Consider the following 14,201-nt stretch of genomic DNA (forward strand, 5'->3'; position numbering starts at 1 on the left):
TACTTACCAGTTGTGTCCGCGTCAGTGTGGTAGTGGCTGTTTGCTACAATCGATACCGCTATTTTTATTCTGTTTACGTTTAAAGTTCTGCCTAGTCAGGCAGTCGGCAGCTATACTTGTTTGTCCTGAATCAATATTTTTGTTTCCTTCTCACCTGCCAACTAATGCAGCTGGCTTTGCAAAAAAGAAAAGAAAAAAAAAGAACTGGAGTAAGTTATGGAGCTACCAAAATGAACAGATGAGTTACAATGCTTTGCAAGATTAAATTTACACGCCTAGAGCTTTTTCACATCTTGCCATGTATTTTTCATGTATTTTATTGGGATTTTAGATGGACCAACGTGAAGAAGTGGATAGCTGGGAAGTGAAAGGGAAATGATACATGGCTTTTACGAATAAAAAAAAAAAGTGTGACATGCATCTGCACTCGTACCCTAAAAGGCTCTACCAGCTGTGTAGAAAGTGTCATTTCTACACTTTTCTTTGGCTCCGAAAATCTCAGGCTCTTTCACACTGAAAGGAGAACAGCAATGATAAATTGTGGATGATGTCCAATTTTAGGTCTGTTCTTCTATTGGGCTAAGACATTAACATGCTTTAATCTAACCTTTTCCGTTGTAGCTCTGGCCGTTTGTCTGAAGTTGATGTCCAGCTGGAAAGTGAACCAGCCCTAGTCTTAAGTCATTTGCTGCCTCTAACTGTCAGAAATGTAGGTTAAAATGACGACCCGAGTGCACAGATAGGTACACAAAAACAGCAAGTAGACAGAGTAAACAGTAGTAGAAACATTAATGAAAGCCTCTCATAATTCATTATGAACAGTTTCTTGGCAGCAGCTGTTAAATGTTCTTTAATTAGGTTATATGATGTGCAATGATGTCAGGGAAATATATATTAAAGAGAAATACTGAGCCCTGAAAAAGGCGGTCAACTTAAGAAAGCTAAAAGAGTAACTAAACCCCAAATCAACATTTTGCAGATAAACCGTATAGGTCCTGAAGGGTGCTATTTTATGGCTTCTGATCAAATTGCGACATTTTTTTGTAAATTTGTTTCACTCTGCAAACGATCCTAAGGCGTCCCTCCTTGAGTTGAACAGTGGCTACTGCAGTCCAATTTCCATTTTTGTACAGCTTGGTCACATTTGGGTTTAAAACCATCTCACTCACAACTCCTTGTTGTGAATCCGGAGTGGGAATTGTGAGCGTGGAAAGCATTGATCAATGGCGTTTTACAGCTTTGCAAATGTGTGATTCATTTGCACTACGGACACGGAGTGCAATGGGTCTGCTGTGACTGCTGGCAGTTTGCTGCAGGACGGCTGTGTGAGTCCGGCTGCAGCGGTGAGGAAGCGAGGACGGGCTTTGATTGACTGTGCCTTGTTTAAAGTAAAGGACAGCTCAGACAAAAAAGTGAGAAATCAGTTTAGATCATTTTAGATTGGTGGTCCGTATAAAGAAACTTGATAAAATCCTGGAATAAAATATAATATGAGCGAATCGTGGCTGTAAATCTGGTTTTGGTCCCTGGATACAGATCTCTTGACGATCTGTCAAATATTAGGTCAGGCATTTCAGAGGAACCTTCTTGTTGTTCGTTATTCTCCTGCTTACTGAGGGAGACATGAAGGAGCATCTTTTCCCTGCTTCAGGTTTCAAAGCCGTGTAACAGCTATGCACTGAAAACAAAGCAAATGTTTTCATCTTGACTTTTAAGAGAACCTACTTGCTATATATATCCCGTTGGCAGAGGAAAGATGACAGCTCTCTCTTCTGTGTTCCTTTCTGATTGAAAAAAAAAAATTAGGCAATCAGTCACTTTCTCACTGTCTCCGAGCATTCACTGGGGTGTAGCATCGGCACTGTTTATGTGTATGTGTGTAGGGGTGTGTGTGTGTGTGTGTGTGTGTGTGTGTGTGTGTGTGTGTGTGTGTGTGTGTGTGTGTGTGCGTGTGCGTGTGTGCATCTGTGCATGTGTGTTTCAGTACTCTGCTGTAATGACGGCTTCAACAAATCAAAGCAATATATAATAAAACATACACAATTGACATTTCATTTTAAGTAAGGTATCACTAAATGAAAGCTTGATTGATAAATTAGCTTAACAGCTTTGCTAAAGACAAAGGGGATAGCTTGAACTTTGTTTAAAGTGGAGTTCTGTGTAGCTGTTATCAGCAGACAGTAATTGATCTGCAGCAGACAGCTGGAGAACTCATCTAATGACTGATCAGACCTGGGATCAGGAAACATAAGATTTTCCTTTCTTAGCGATAGTTCCTGTCCACCAATAAGGGTTCAGATTTCTCATTGATGACACATTGGTTAGGATATATGCTTAAAGTTTACATATGGCCAAAAGTCAAAAATGGCATATGCCAAAAAAATATATGGATTTAAAAACCCTGCACACAAACACACACACAAAACAGTACATTTCCCTTTATTAATCACGGCTCTACAGACTGTAGCACATCTACAGTTCCTGCTTTGCGGCATGATAAAAGTCATGGGTTGAGCCAGGCCAGGCAGCCATTATGTCAGCTGCCTGTTGGAGTCACATATGACTTGCACATTGATAGAACGCGCATGCTTTCTATTAATATAAGATACTTAATTGTCATACGGAGCCCTTACAGCAATATGAATCCAGACAGTGAAGCCAATCACGCTTGGGAAACCGGACAATATTGTTGTAAACTGGCTTATGATGTTGGCCTGTTCTCCCACAGTGGTCATGTTAATAGTGCCATTCAGGACGGAGGGCAATATTGTACTTAATGCTGGCTGTGATCCCAGACCTCTGGATAACGTCATTGAACTGCGGTGCTTCTTACAGTGACTACAGAAAGTTAATTAACTGTTGATTAAGTCAAACATATTGTTATCTGATGATTCAGAGAAGCTGGTTGCCAGGAACACCAGAGTGCTTAACACCTATAATTGGCCAGGGATGGTGTGGATCCGGCGGGTCGGTCTCTCCGATGCTGGACCCAGTTCAACACATAGATCTAGGGATAAACCCATCATGACCATGGGTCAGAAGATGTTAATGATATATAATTTTCTTTCCATGACACAATTTAGCAATATTTCAGTGATGGTCTATCTATACCATAAAGTCCTAATCAAATATATTAAGATGTGTAGTTGTAAAAGGACAAAATGCGAAAGGCTTGAGGGGTGTAAATACTTTTTTATAGTCACCATGTGTGCCCGTTTTCAATTGTTTTCCAGAAGTTGAAGTTCACCCCCAAATGTATAAATTTCATCTTAAAAATTATTTCTTCCCGTAATTAATTCTGATTCCTAGCTTTAAGACGTTGCACATCCTAATCTAATGCGAACCCTGTAATTACACTGGCTTCTGTCGTGTCTTGCCTCTGGGATCTCTGAACGTCGACTTCTCTTTACACTACGTTGGCCCGGGGAGGTCTGCAAACTTCAAGATCACAGAACCTGAGGTAGATTTATAATGGTTGCTAAAAGGAGCATCTCTCTGGGCAACAACTCAACTGTCTCCCACTCAGAAGCTTTCCTCAAGCAACACAATGGACCCACCAAATTTCCTTTATTGTTGCCTACTCACTTTGCTTCTTGTGGAGTCCTCCCACCAGTTCCAGTAAAGGCTTCTTAGGTGTTTTGTACTGTTCATGAAGACTTCACAGTTTAGGCTCCACAGCAGTATGACTTTAGCTGGTTCCAAATGAAACACTTCAGCTCAAGTGAATGAAACCTGAATGACCTGAAGTTGACATGAACAGAGCAACCAGAAGAGATATGTGCTTTGTCTGCGCTTTTAAGTACACAAATGTTTTACACTGGCTAGGAGCAAGTAAATATGCAAGTATAAAAAAAACGGGGATTTTTTTTTTCCAACTTGCAACTTAATAATTTAGACCTCTGAGCTCAGAAAGAACTCATTTTATGACATCCCAGGTGTTTCTGTTTGTCAAACTGTTCACATCGCCTGCATCCCGTCAAAATCTGAGTTGCACTTAGGGATGAAAACAGGAGACAACCTTGTAAATCAGGATTTTTATAACATTTTCTTTTCGGTTTAATTAAATAAATTTACTAGTGTTTTTATGCGTGTAATCTGGAACCTGGGAATTAATTAAGCATTATATTTAATGGCACCTGTAAAGCACTCTTAATCAAGTGAGCAAGTCATTTTCAGTAACTAGTGCTGTGTTAACTACAGAGTCTAAATGCATCCTAAAATTCTGGAGTAAACTCAAATGTCCCTTTTGTCCTTCAAAGTGTTCAAAACAGTGAACAGTTCACACAAACAGTCAGCTGTCAGTTGCTGCCATTTGCCAGCTCCAGGCTGAGCAGTTGTTTAGAATGACAAATTAATTTTGGCTGTTTGCTTTGAAAAAATATTTATACACAAATGTAGATTAGACAGATTGAGGTCACTGGAATATTGTCATTTGATAAGCGAGCATGTATTGTAAAATATAGATGTGTTCCATTGTCTCTGTTATCCCCCGTTAGTAACGCTGATCCAAATATTAAACAAAAGGCTTCCTACGAGAATATTAGTATGTTTGTTTAGTTCCTCAGGCTCTTGGAGATTTGTACAAACTTTTGATGGCCAGTCATATGAAAAAAAAAACAACCCTCTAAAATGTGTCATTACGTAGCCTTTTGTAGCAATTAAGTTTAATTTAACGTCCTATTCTCTTCAAATGAAAGGTGAAAGACATCCGCCTCCATCTATTATTGTATTAATGATGGCTGCAAAAAAAAAGAAGGTTATATGATGAGAGAGAGGCTGAGGACTACAACAAATACCTCATAGACCAAACAGTAGATTGCAAAAAAACTAGTTCTGCATCCGGCGCAGTTGGTAGAGCTGTTGCCTTGCAGCAAGAAAGTTCTGGGTTCAATTCCCGGCCCCGGTCTTTCTGCATGGAGTTTGCATGTTCTCCCTGTGCATGCGTGGGTTTTCTCCGGGTACTCCGGTTTCCTCCCACAGTCCAAAAACATGACTGTCAGGTTAATTGGTATGTCTAAATTGTCCCTAGGTGTGAATGTGTGTGTTCATGATTGTTTGTCCTGTGTGTCTCTGTGTTGCCCTGCAACAGACTGGCGACCTGTCCAGGGTGACCCCGCCTCCCACCCGGTACGTTAGCTGGAGATAGGCACCAGCACCCCTCCCGACCCCACTGAGGGACAAGGGTGTCAAGAAAATGGATGGATGGATGGATAGTTCTGCATCCACCCTTAATACATCATCCTCTATTTACAAAAAGATGGTGGTGGTATTATGCTGTGGTGTGAGGAAACTTTTTATCTGCAGGTCAGAGCTGATTTGTAGATGGATGGGGGGGGAACATAGTAACCGAGGTAGAAAATAAGAATCTATAAAATACTTGAGGCTACAGCTAAGGTTCACCTGCTGGTGGGAAAACAAGCTAGCCAGAAAACTTGCAGCCAAAGGTGGTTCTCAGGGTTCAGTTGTCCAGCAAATGAACTGTTGTGTTGAAACTGCTGTAATTATCAGCTGCATTCTGCTAAACTTCAACATGTTGCCTTTCCTGCACAACTATTTTTGAATTTGTTGCTTTGTTTCGCCCTTTTTGCTTAATTTTAACTTATTATTTTTTTTACCTTTGTTTTTCTCCATGCAAAAGATGGCAAAAACATTTGTTTTAAAAGACAATTTACCAGTTTTATGGTTTTTACGACATGACTTTAAAAAGAAAAATTAAGCTGCAGCTTTTCTTATCAACAGAAAATAATTAAATGCAGCAAAATATTTAAAAACAAAAACAGACTAAAAGCTTTGTGCCGATTTGTTCTGACATCTAACCTTTAGCCCACCACTCCCTTTTGTTTACTGTGATACATAGTCTTTGCATTGCTTTGATCAAATTGCCAGTTTGTGGCTTTTTGGCATGTTGCTCCACAGCTCTTGGAACGGATTTCAGGAAAAGCAACGCAGTGCCAAATGAGTTGATCCAGAATACTTCAAAGGTGGCACATAGATAAAATACCCTGTGAACATGCTGCCAGGTTACTGATTGATGGACCCCCAAACGAAGTCAGAGACACTGATGACCACACCCATATCTTGTCAGCCTGACAGGCTTGTAAGTCAGGGCTTGTGTTTCCACCTGATGCCGTAAAGCAGTGGGAGTTCTTGCATGAATGATGTTGCTCATACAGAGGAATGGACCTGAACACCATTTTCCAAAAAAACATATCTCTGTTATGTAACATTTCAGAAACATTCAGAACTGAAAAAAGTATTCATCTGTTTTGTACTAGTCTTGATCTTTCTAAAAAGGAATTGCGTGAATCGAACAAATTAGAAGATGCCTTCCGATGAGACTTGTCAGATTAGAAGCAACTTTTGAAAATACAGGTGTAAACCATTCAAACGTACACATTTCTTTTTTTGTGAATGCTTTTTTTATTGGTCTGATGTGCTATTCTAAAAACAACAGCTGTATTCTGTGTAGAGGAAAATTATAAATTGCAACTTAACATTCTCATTAACAATAATTTCTCTAAAAACGTAATTTCCTATGTTAATGAAATGTACAAGCTAAATGTTGTATTTCATAATTTGGGACATATTTTCACTGTGAAATTTTGCTACTGCCATAAAATGTTATTTTATTTTTAGGCACTAGGCACGTCCTTGCCAGCAGAGAGAGTAAAGGAAAACAGTTCTGCATAAAATATAATTTTTTCATATTTTAAGAATGGTTAAAATGACACACCTGTCCACTGTCATGTATTTGCAGTCTGATTCTCTTTGGTCCAAAAGCGTCTCCACACCTTTCCTTACCCTTGTAGGATGCACTTTTGTTCATTGCTACAATGTTAAAGGTCTCGTTAGCGTTACCAGGAATATGGAAGAACTAGAGGGAGCTTGGATGACTGCCTGGACGGTCTTCATAATTTGCAAATAGTCTGTTAACTGCCTCCGACTTCTTAACAAATTGCTTTATTCACTGGTTGAAAACTTGAGGAGACAGAACATTTGCAGCCAAAGCCCCGAAGCTGTACTGAGCGTTTTGACAAAATTAGGTCACTAAAGTCAGTAGATGGTGTTTTCAGTCAGTTAAGAGAAGCCTTTTAAAATGTTGCCTCATGGAAAATGTGTATTTGGCCATTTTCCATTAATTACCACGGGGTAAGGAGTCTAAGCAATGTAGCGTTGGCTGATTGCAACAGCGTAGACTACAATGTGCACAAGTGTAAAAACATGGTCAGAGTTGGGGAACACAAAATTTGAGCGCTAGAAATAAATAAATTCACACTTTTAATTATAACTTGAAATAAAACTACAGGACAGTGCTTGAAAGTAAGAAAATATTCACATATATAACTGGCATAAATAGCATTCTTGCTTTCTACATTTCCGTCAATTTCAACACGCCCCAGTTCAAATTGAAACTGCTTAGCAACGTTCCTCATTTTGACTGAATCACACCAAGCATACATCATTTACCCAGAATGCATTGTACTGTATACAACATGTGATAATATTTTTATTGAAATGTATAAAAGCCAGACAGCCTACAGTATTTTTGCTGTATTGTTTTTACAGCTAAAATAAACGTTTCTCAAATAAAGTCTGAAGTTACAGCTAGTCATGGATCCCTTTGAAACTTTGGTCAAACACTATTAAATTGATAGAGTGAGTTAATACATAATTTATTGGCAGCTGAATTTTGCAACAGCTTTACACAGTGTGTTAGCTGGTAGCCCATGTGTGGGCTAAGCTAACTGACCCCAAACAGGAAAAGGCTAGTTACCTTTTGTTTATAGTATGCGTACACATCTGCTTTCATCTCTGTATGTTCAAAGACACAATTTAAATGATTTGATTATATGCAATGCTGAAGTATTGATGGGCAAAGTGCGACAGTCTAATGAATAAATAATGTCAAATGAATAATTCTGTTTAATAGAGTGATTAGAAAAACTGTGATAAATAGATTAACTGAATAAAATGCCTCAACGTTTATATAAATCTGTCAATAATTCATTAAGCATGTAGCTAACTGAATAAAGTGTGTCATTTCAACTTGAATTAATTATGTGTGGGAAACCATATGAAATTATTTACATATTTAATTAATCACTTATATTTCAAGTGCTACGGGACATCATAAAATAATTTAAGCTGTTTCTTGCTTGGTCAAATACACCCTGACGTTTGATTGGTCCACCAGCCCGGCAGATTAACGGCCAACCAACTGCACTCTATATGTCAGATTTACCGCCACTGACGTCATGCTGCATCACAGTGAAATAACTCAACAGATACTGAAATAATCATATATGATTCTAACAAATAATACATTTAAATGATTGTAGTTTTGTATTGTAATTTTTAAATAATTAGCTGTGTTTGTTTATTGTAGGTATTTTAAATTTTTTTTCCAAATAAGTTCTTATTAAAACTTACTCTGGCAGTGTTTGCCATTGATATAAATATGGCTGAGAGGAACTAAGCCGGTTAGCTAGTTGTTTTTTTTTTTTTTTGGTTTTTGTTTAGTTTTTATCAAATTACTTAAAAATTGGCTCTAAGCATCAAGTCTGATTCATATAACTTGAAGTGTAGAGCTTCAAGTTGAGAATCAGATGAGTGTCACATCCAATACGGTTGAATATATCACATTTATGTCTTAACCTTTACAGAGATCCCATAATGTTGCTTTAAGATATTTGTATACAGCCACAAAGGGCTATAAATTGCAAAGAGCAAAATTTAATAGTAAACTGTAATATTTGTAGCTAGCCATGCTCGTGTTATTTTCCTAATTCTCTTATTAGAAAATTAGCTGATGGTTTGGTCTTTCAATTGCTTTTAAAGTTGTCCGCTCTGGCATTGAGGGTACGGGAATGATTAACAGTAGTTTCATCACTTTCATTATTTCAATTACCCTTGTTACACTGATTAATTTCACTCCTCAAATTATGATCCTTCATTCACAGGCTTATGGGGACATTAATCTTAAGAGACTTTGCATCAGCATTTGTAATGCGGCGTTTTGCTCTTTGTCTCAGAATGGTTGGAAAACTAGTCTCTATCAACGTGATCAGTGAAGCATAAAACAAAAAAGTTGTCTTCTTCAAAGGCCCGAAAGGTTTACTTCATCCATTACACCAAACAAATAAGTGCGAGTAAATGTTAGCCAGTGCTGTGCTACCAATCTAAAGTTTTCTCTCTCCGACTCTGCTCACCGTTCTTTGCACAAACTTAGAGCTGTAATCTTTACATACAAAAAATGAAACGCTGTGTAAATGTTTTGAAAGCCAGAGGCAGATAGGCACCAAACACATTTCAAAATCTGATTTATAAATAGGGGTGTCTTGTTTTGTGAGTATGTATTTATTTGGGTTGTTTGTTCTAAGAATTGACACGGAGTGACCGAAAAGCTTAAATCCTCGATGAAAGCAATAAAAATAAATAAGACTCGAAAAATGATACAAGTAATTTTCTGAAAAAAAAAAAAAAATATGCAGTGAAACAGAACAACACAAGCCCATAAAACCTATACATTTTATCCAAACTCAAAAGATAAAATATAAAAATAATAATTCTCAAACCACCTACGTGAAAGTAACGTTAAAAAATCACCTTAACTTTAAAACAAATGACAGATGAAAAATGTGCAGCCCTAGGACTGACTTAAAAGATTGCACACAGCTTTTTCTTGTAGTTTGGTGCAATTCAAGCTCAAAACTTAAAATTAAATAAATTAATCTTTAAAACATAAAGCACACGTTTTACACGTTGCACACTAACTCCTAATCCAGGTCCAGGAACTAGAAGGACTATTGAATAAGGCTAATTTTATTACTGGTCAACCATTTCTGTGTTGATTTGGCCAAATATTTTGGATAATTATCTTGATAAACGACCCAATGATTACTCATTTTCAGTAGTAGTGCAGGATTTTTATGTTGGTAGTTTCCAAGTTATATAACAAGGTTCCCAGTGCCTTTGGAGGAGAAACAGACCCACTTTAGTACAAATTCTGTTCTGGACTAAACAGTGGGCATGAGTGGCTTTTCCATACATGCATCTTTTGCTTCAAACCAAACTAATCCGGAGTGTTAGTTGCTGTAAAGCTCAGTCTCTGCATCATCTGACCAAAACGCACATGGCCAAATAAGGTCCTAATGGAGTTCATAAAATGCCATGTTTGCCAACATAGAACAGAAAAAGCTTTTTCCTGTTGCTCCCTCCAAACAATTGGCTTGGTATGTAGCTAATATTTATGGTTACTATGGAGACGTATTGAGTCTAACATGCCAGTCTTCACTGCAGTTCCCTTACTGTTAGATTGTTTTTGCCTTTCTTACCATGCTGGTCACTGTACATAATGGCAAGTTAAATATAGATCCTCATCCGACATTGTTGCAAAACAAGTCTTATGTGGAACAATTTATATCCCAAAAAGACAAAGTCATGGTTTAATAAGTCTCTTGAATTTCTCATCAAGTTGTATAATAAACACACATTTTAAAATGCTTAATTTTAATTTCTGTTAATCACAATGCTAGGAGAACCAATAATTAGGTCGCTAGTGATTCTGTTACATAGATTCGATAAATGTTGCATTTTTCTGAATTTTCGGTCGCAGATCATGTGGTTGGACTGCAGGAATAATTTCGCTGAACGCTTTTTAATCGTCTTCTCCACGAGCACGAACGAATGTGGCCAGTAATGTATTCTCCTTGGAGTCTTGCATATTTGAAATTTTTCATTTTTTGTTGCATAAATAAAATATCTGTCGAGTTTTAAAACCACTTATCTCTTAATGCCGAGCCTTATCTTCCTCTGTCTCTCCAGCTCAGCTGAGAGCAGTTTCTGATGACTAAGACTGAGAGAGCCTGTTCGCCGGAGACCAACGCTCACTCCCCTCCACCACAATCACCACGGCCACCTGCTTGTCATGAACGAAGTCTTTGTGATTGACACAACTGTCTCATTTGCCTTCCTCTCACGTCTAGTAAATAACAGGGCTGAAAAGCGGTGACCTAGTCGGTTACATGGAAGCAGACGATTAGGTTCCCGGACAGGGCGGCGTTTCAATTCTCATTAGGAAATTCCCTCAATTAAAATTGTGCCAGACGGTGAATTACAGCTCCAGTCACAGATTCACAGCTCTTCCTCAAAATTGAACAGATCTCCCTGTTATTTAATAAATTAAGTAGAGGATCTATAATTTGAGCTTATTTTTGTTTTTGTTTTTTTTTATTCTGTTGGTATTTGTGGGGTTGGCAAAGACATGCATATTATTTTTGAGATTTTTTGAAACTTGAAGGTCACAATACCTTGTAGACACACAGAATATTGCAAAATAAATAAATAAAACTTTCTGAAGAGTACCAAAATATATGTCTGAAGTGTTTTATGTGCTAGATTTAATTTATGTAAAAAATATGTTTTTTTTATTTTGTTTTATGAGTACAGTTCCACTCAGAAGTATTTATGCAACTCTTTGACACAATATCATTGCACAAAACAAACATTTCAGTTCCCACTAAAGCTTCCGACATTCACTGTTAAAGAAAAGTATCCCCACAACATGATGCTACCACCATGTTTCACAGAGGGCTGTAGTGTTCAGCGTTATATTCATGCACACAGATTTGCATGAAGTTTTCAGTTTTGGTCTCATCAGACCACAGCACTTTCTCAGGTTTGCTGTGTCCACTGCATGGCTTCATTTTGAAAGTTGCATTCCTTTTGGCCCCTATTCATGAAAGCTAGTTGTTAGCGCAAGCTAGCAAGTTGTTGCAAGTGTGTGCTACACTTCTCCGATATGTATTTATTCTATTTTTTTTTTTTTTGCAAATCATTTACAATTTTTCTTCCATTTCAGGGATGCACTACTTTACATGGGTCTTTCATGTAAATATGAAAGACACATAGTTATGGCCACTATGCTGCAGAGATAATACTAAATAAACAGTCACTAGTTGGCTCATTGGAGCAAGTTCAGTTTTACCTTCACAGTTTTACTTTAACAATAAGCAAAAATTAAGGTCTTCAGCTTTTGACTTCAGCCGTTATTTTTTGTAAGCAAACTTAAAGCCTTGAGTACCACTGCAGGGTAGTTTTTTTGGCAGTTTCATGCTAACAGTTGCTTTGTTTGTGCCTTTCTATTCTTTTCTCTTTTTTTGTCATTAGCCAGAGGCCTTACAATTTCTCATTCATGGCTCACATTGGGAAGGGAGCAAAACACGTCATGTTATTGTGTTGTACCAGAATTAGTTGTTATCTGTTGTGCTCTAAGAGGTGGCCAGTTAGAAGCTAGTTGCCAATAGCTTCTCCTTTGTGGTAATGACTTGTTTGAAGCAGTTAGCATTTTTTTTTGTGAGTACAACAAAACCATGTGATCGTATTGTTGTAAACATTTATCTTCAATGAGAGAAAAAAAGAACACGGCCTTCTATTTTCTGTTGATCTTCCATAAAATCAGTATTTCTTCAACTGAAGCTCTAAGTAGTTCAGTGATGCTTTAGCTTTAACTTCTCCTTTTGAATATTTTTAGTCTGTTATTTTGGCTTCCCTCCTCACCAAACCCAGTCTCTGTCATATATTCTGCCATCTCCTTCTACCTTTCTTTTCTTTCTATCTTTCACGCAGCTCTCCCTCCTTTCCTTGCTATGTAGGCTGTGTGATATGTAAATTGTGCAGACAGCTGCTCCCGTTCTCTGAGTTTTCATTCCATCACTTGTGTAATTAACATCTCTGTGAACTGTGACTCATCTATGTGAGAGAACCATCTCTTAAGTGCAATGTTTTTACTCCATGGCGTTCTTCAATTACATCTTCTTTTGGATGTTTTCTGATGCAAATGGTCAGATTTCCTGTCTCATTATACAAAGTTTGGAGTAAAGTGGGTCTTTTCCCTGACCCATCTTTTTATTCCTCAAACCTTCCACTCTCTTCTTCGATTTCTTTTTTCAACTGCACCTTCCAGTAACTTCTTGCCTCCCAGAGCGTGCTTATCTCATTAATGAAGATATCAATTAACATGGAAACAGGGACCTTAAGGCTCCTTAGAGACTAAATGCACAACATTTTATGCCACAGAGGGAGCGCCAAGGCACTCATCTCACTTTCTATCTTGCAACTTGCTTTCTTCTTTTTGATTTTTTGATCTGGATGCTTTTTCTTTGTAGAGAAAGAACAATTCATTTTGTGAGAACTTTTTCTTCAGCTATGATCTTGGGCTGTTTATACTTTGGGAGAACGTTTTAAATTTTACATTTTTGTAATTCACCAAAAGCTGGTAAGTCACATCTGCATGCAGCAACTCAATATTAGAAACTTACAGGCCAGTTGTGTGCAGCCTATTGTTGTAAAGGCTTAGCTAAAACAGAAAGTGACAGGGCTGAGTGGTAGCTCAGGCACCATCCACAGAGGCTACAGTCCTCTATGAAGTTGTTCCTGGTTCAAGATTGCTCCTCCTCCCACCTCACCACTAAGTCTGACCAGCTTTCCTGTACCTGTGGAAGCATACTAAAAGCATCATGCCTTCACCATCGTGCTTCCTCATTAGTTTTTAGGTTGAATCATTGCATGCAAGTTGAACATTTTGATTTGGGCTCATATGACTGAGGATCTTCCTCCATATATTTGCTGTTGTTTTGAATACAAACCCTCTCAAAACTCTGAACTAGAGCTGCACCGCATTCTGAAAGATGTAGTCAGATGAAAGGTTTTGGCCACTAAAAAAATAAAAAGCAACGTGGAGTGAAAGGAGAAAATTAATACAATTGATAAAAAGACTTTTACACTTATTTCGAAATTAGTGTATTTCACAAAAGTGCAATGGAAACACTTTTTGCATCACACGAGTTGTGATCAACAACTGGATGTTACGACAGCTTGAGATGAAATTTTGGTTAAAACAGGAAAGGTCAAGTCACCAGTGTGGCTGACAGATATGGACTGATATGAAATTCTTATATCGTGATGCGTTTTTAAGCCGTATCGCTGAGCCCTACAGAAAGCAGCTCTTTTCCTGCACAAGCAATGATGAAAACCTTTCAGATTTTTGACCCTACTGGCCTTTAATTTTCAAGGTAGGACATAAATCCAGCACTCAAGATTATAATGTGAAAACTGGCTTTCCTTAATTGGCAACCTTTCTGAGTTTCACCCAGTGTCATTGTGTTTTACAACATAATTATATTCACGGCAGTTAGAGGATA

General features: G+C 37.9%; 1 long non-coding RNA gene across 2 annotated transcripts in view; it reads right to left on the reverse strand.

The window, feature by feature from the left end:
- LOC103469095 (uncharacterized) overlaps positions 1 to 14,201 on the reverse strand; it is a 33,917-nt gene that overhangs the window by 4,034 nt on the left and 15,682 nt on the right. Inside the window, exon 1 of one of the 2 annotated variants that reach the window (XR_014088255.1) lies at positions 8 to 749. The exons of the other annotated variant lie outside the window; for it this stretch is intronic. This is a non-coding gene — a long non-coding RNA (uncharacterized LOC103469095). Of the gene's footprint in view, positions 1 to 7; positions 750 to 14,201 lie in introns of those variants that run through there. 2 annotated transcript variants of the gene reach the window in all.

This window comes from Poecilia reticulata, chromosome 1 (genome assembly GCF_904066995.2).
Source record: "Poecilia reticulata chromosome 1, P_reticulata-male-v2, whole genome shotgun sequence".
Taxonomy (NCBI): Eukaryota; Metazoa; Chordata; class Actinopteri; order Cyprinodontiformes; family Poeciliidae; genus Poecilia; species Poecilia reticulata.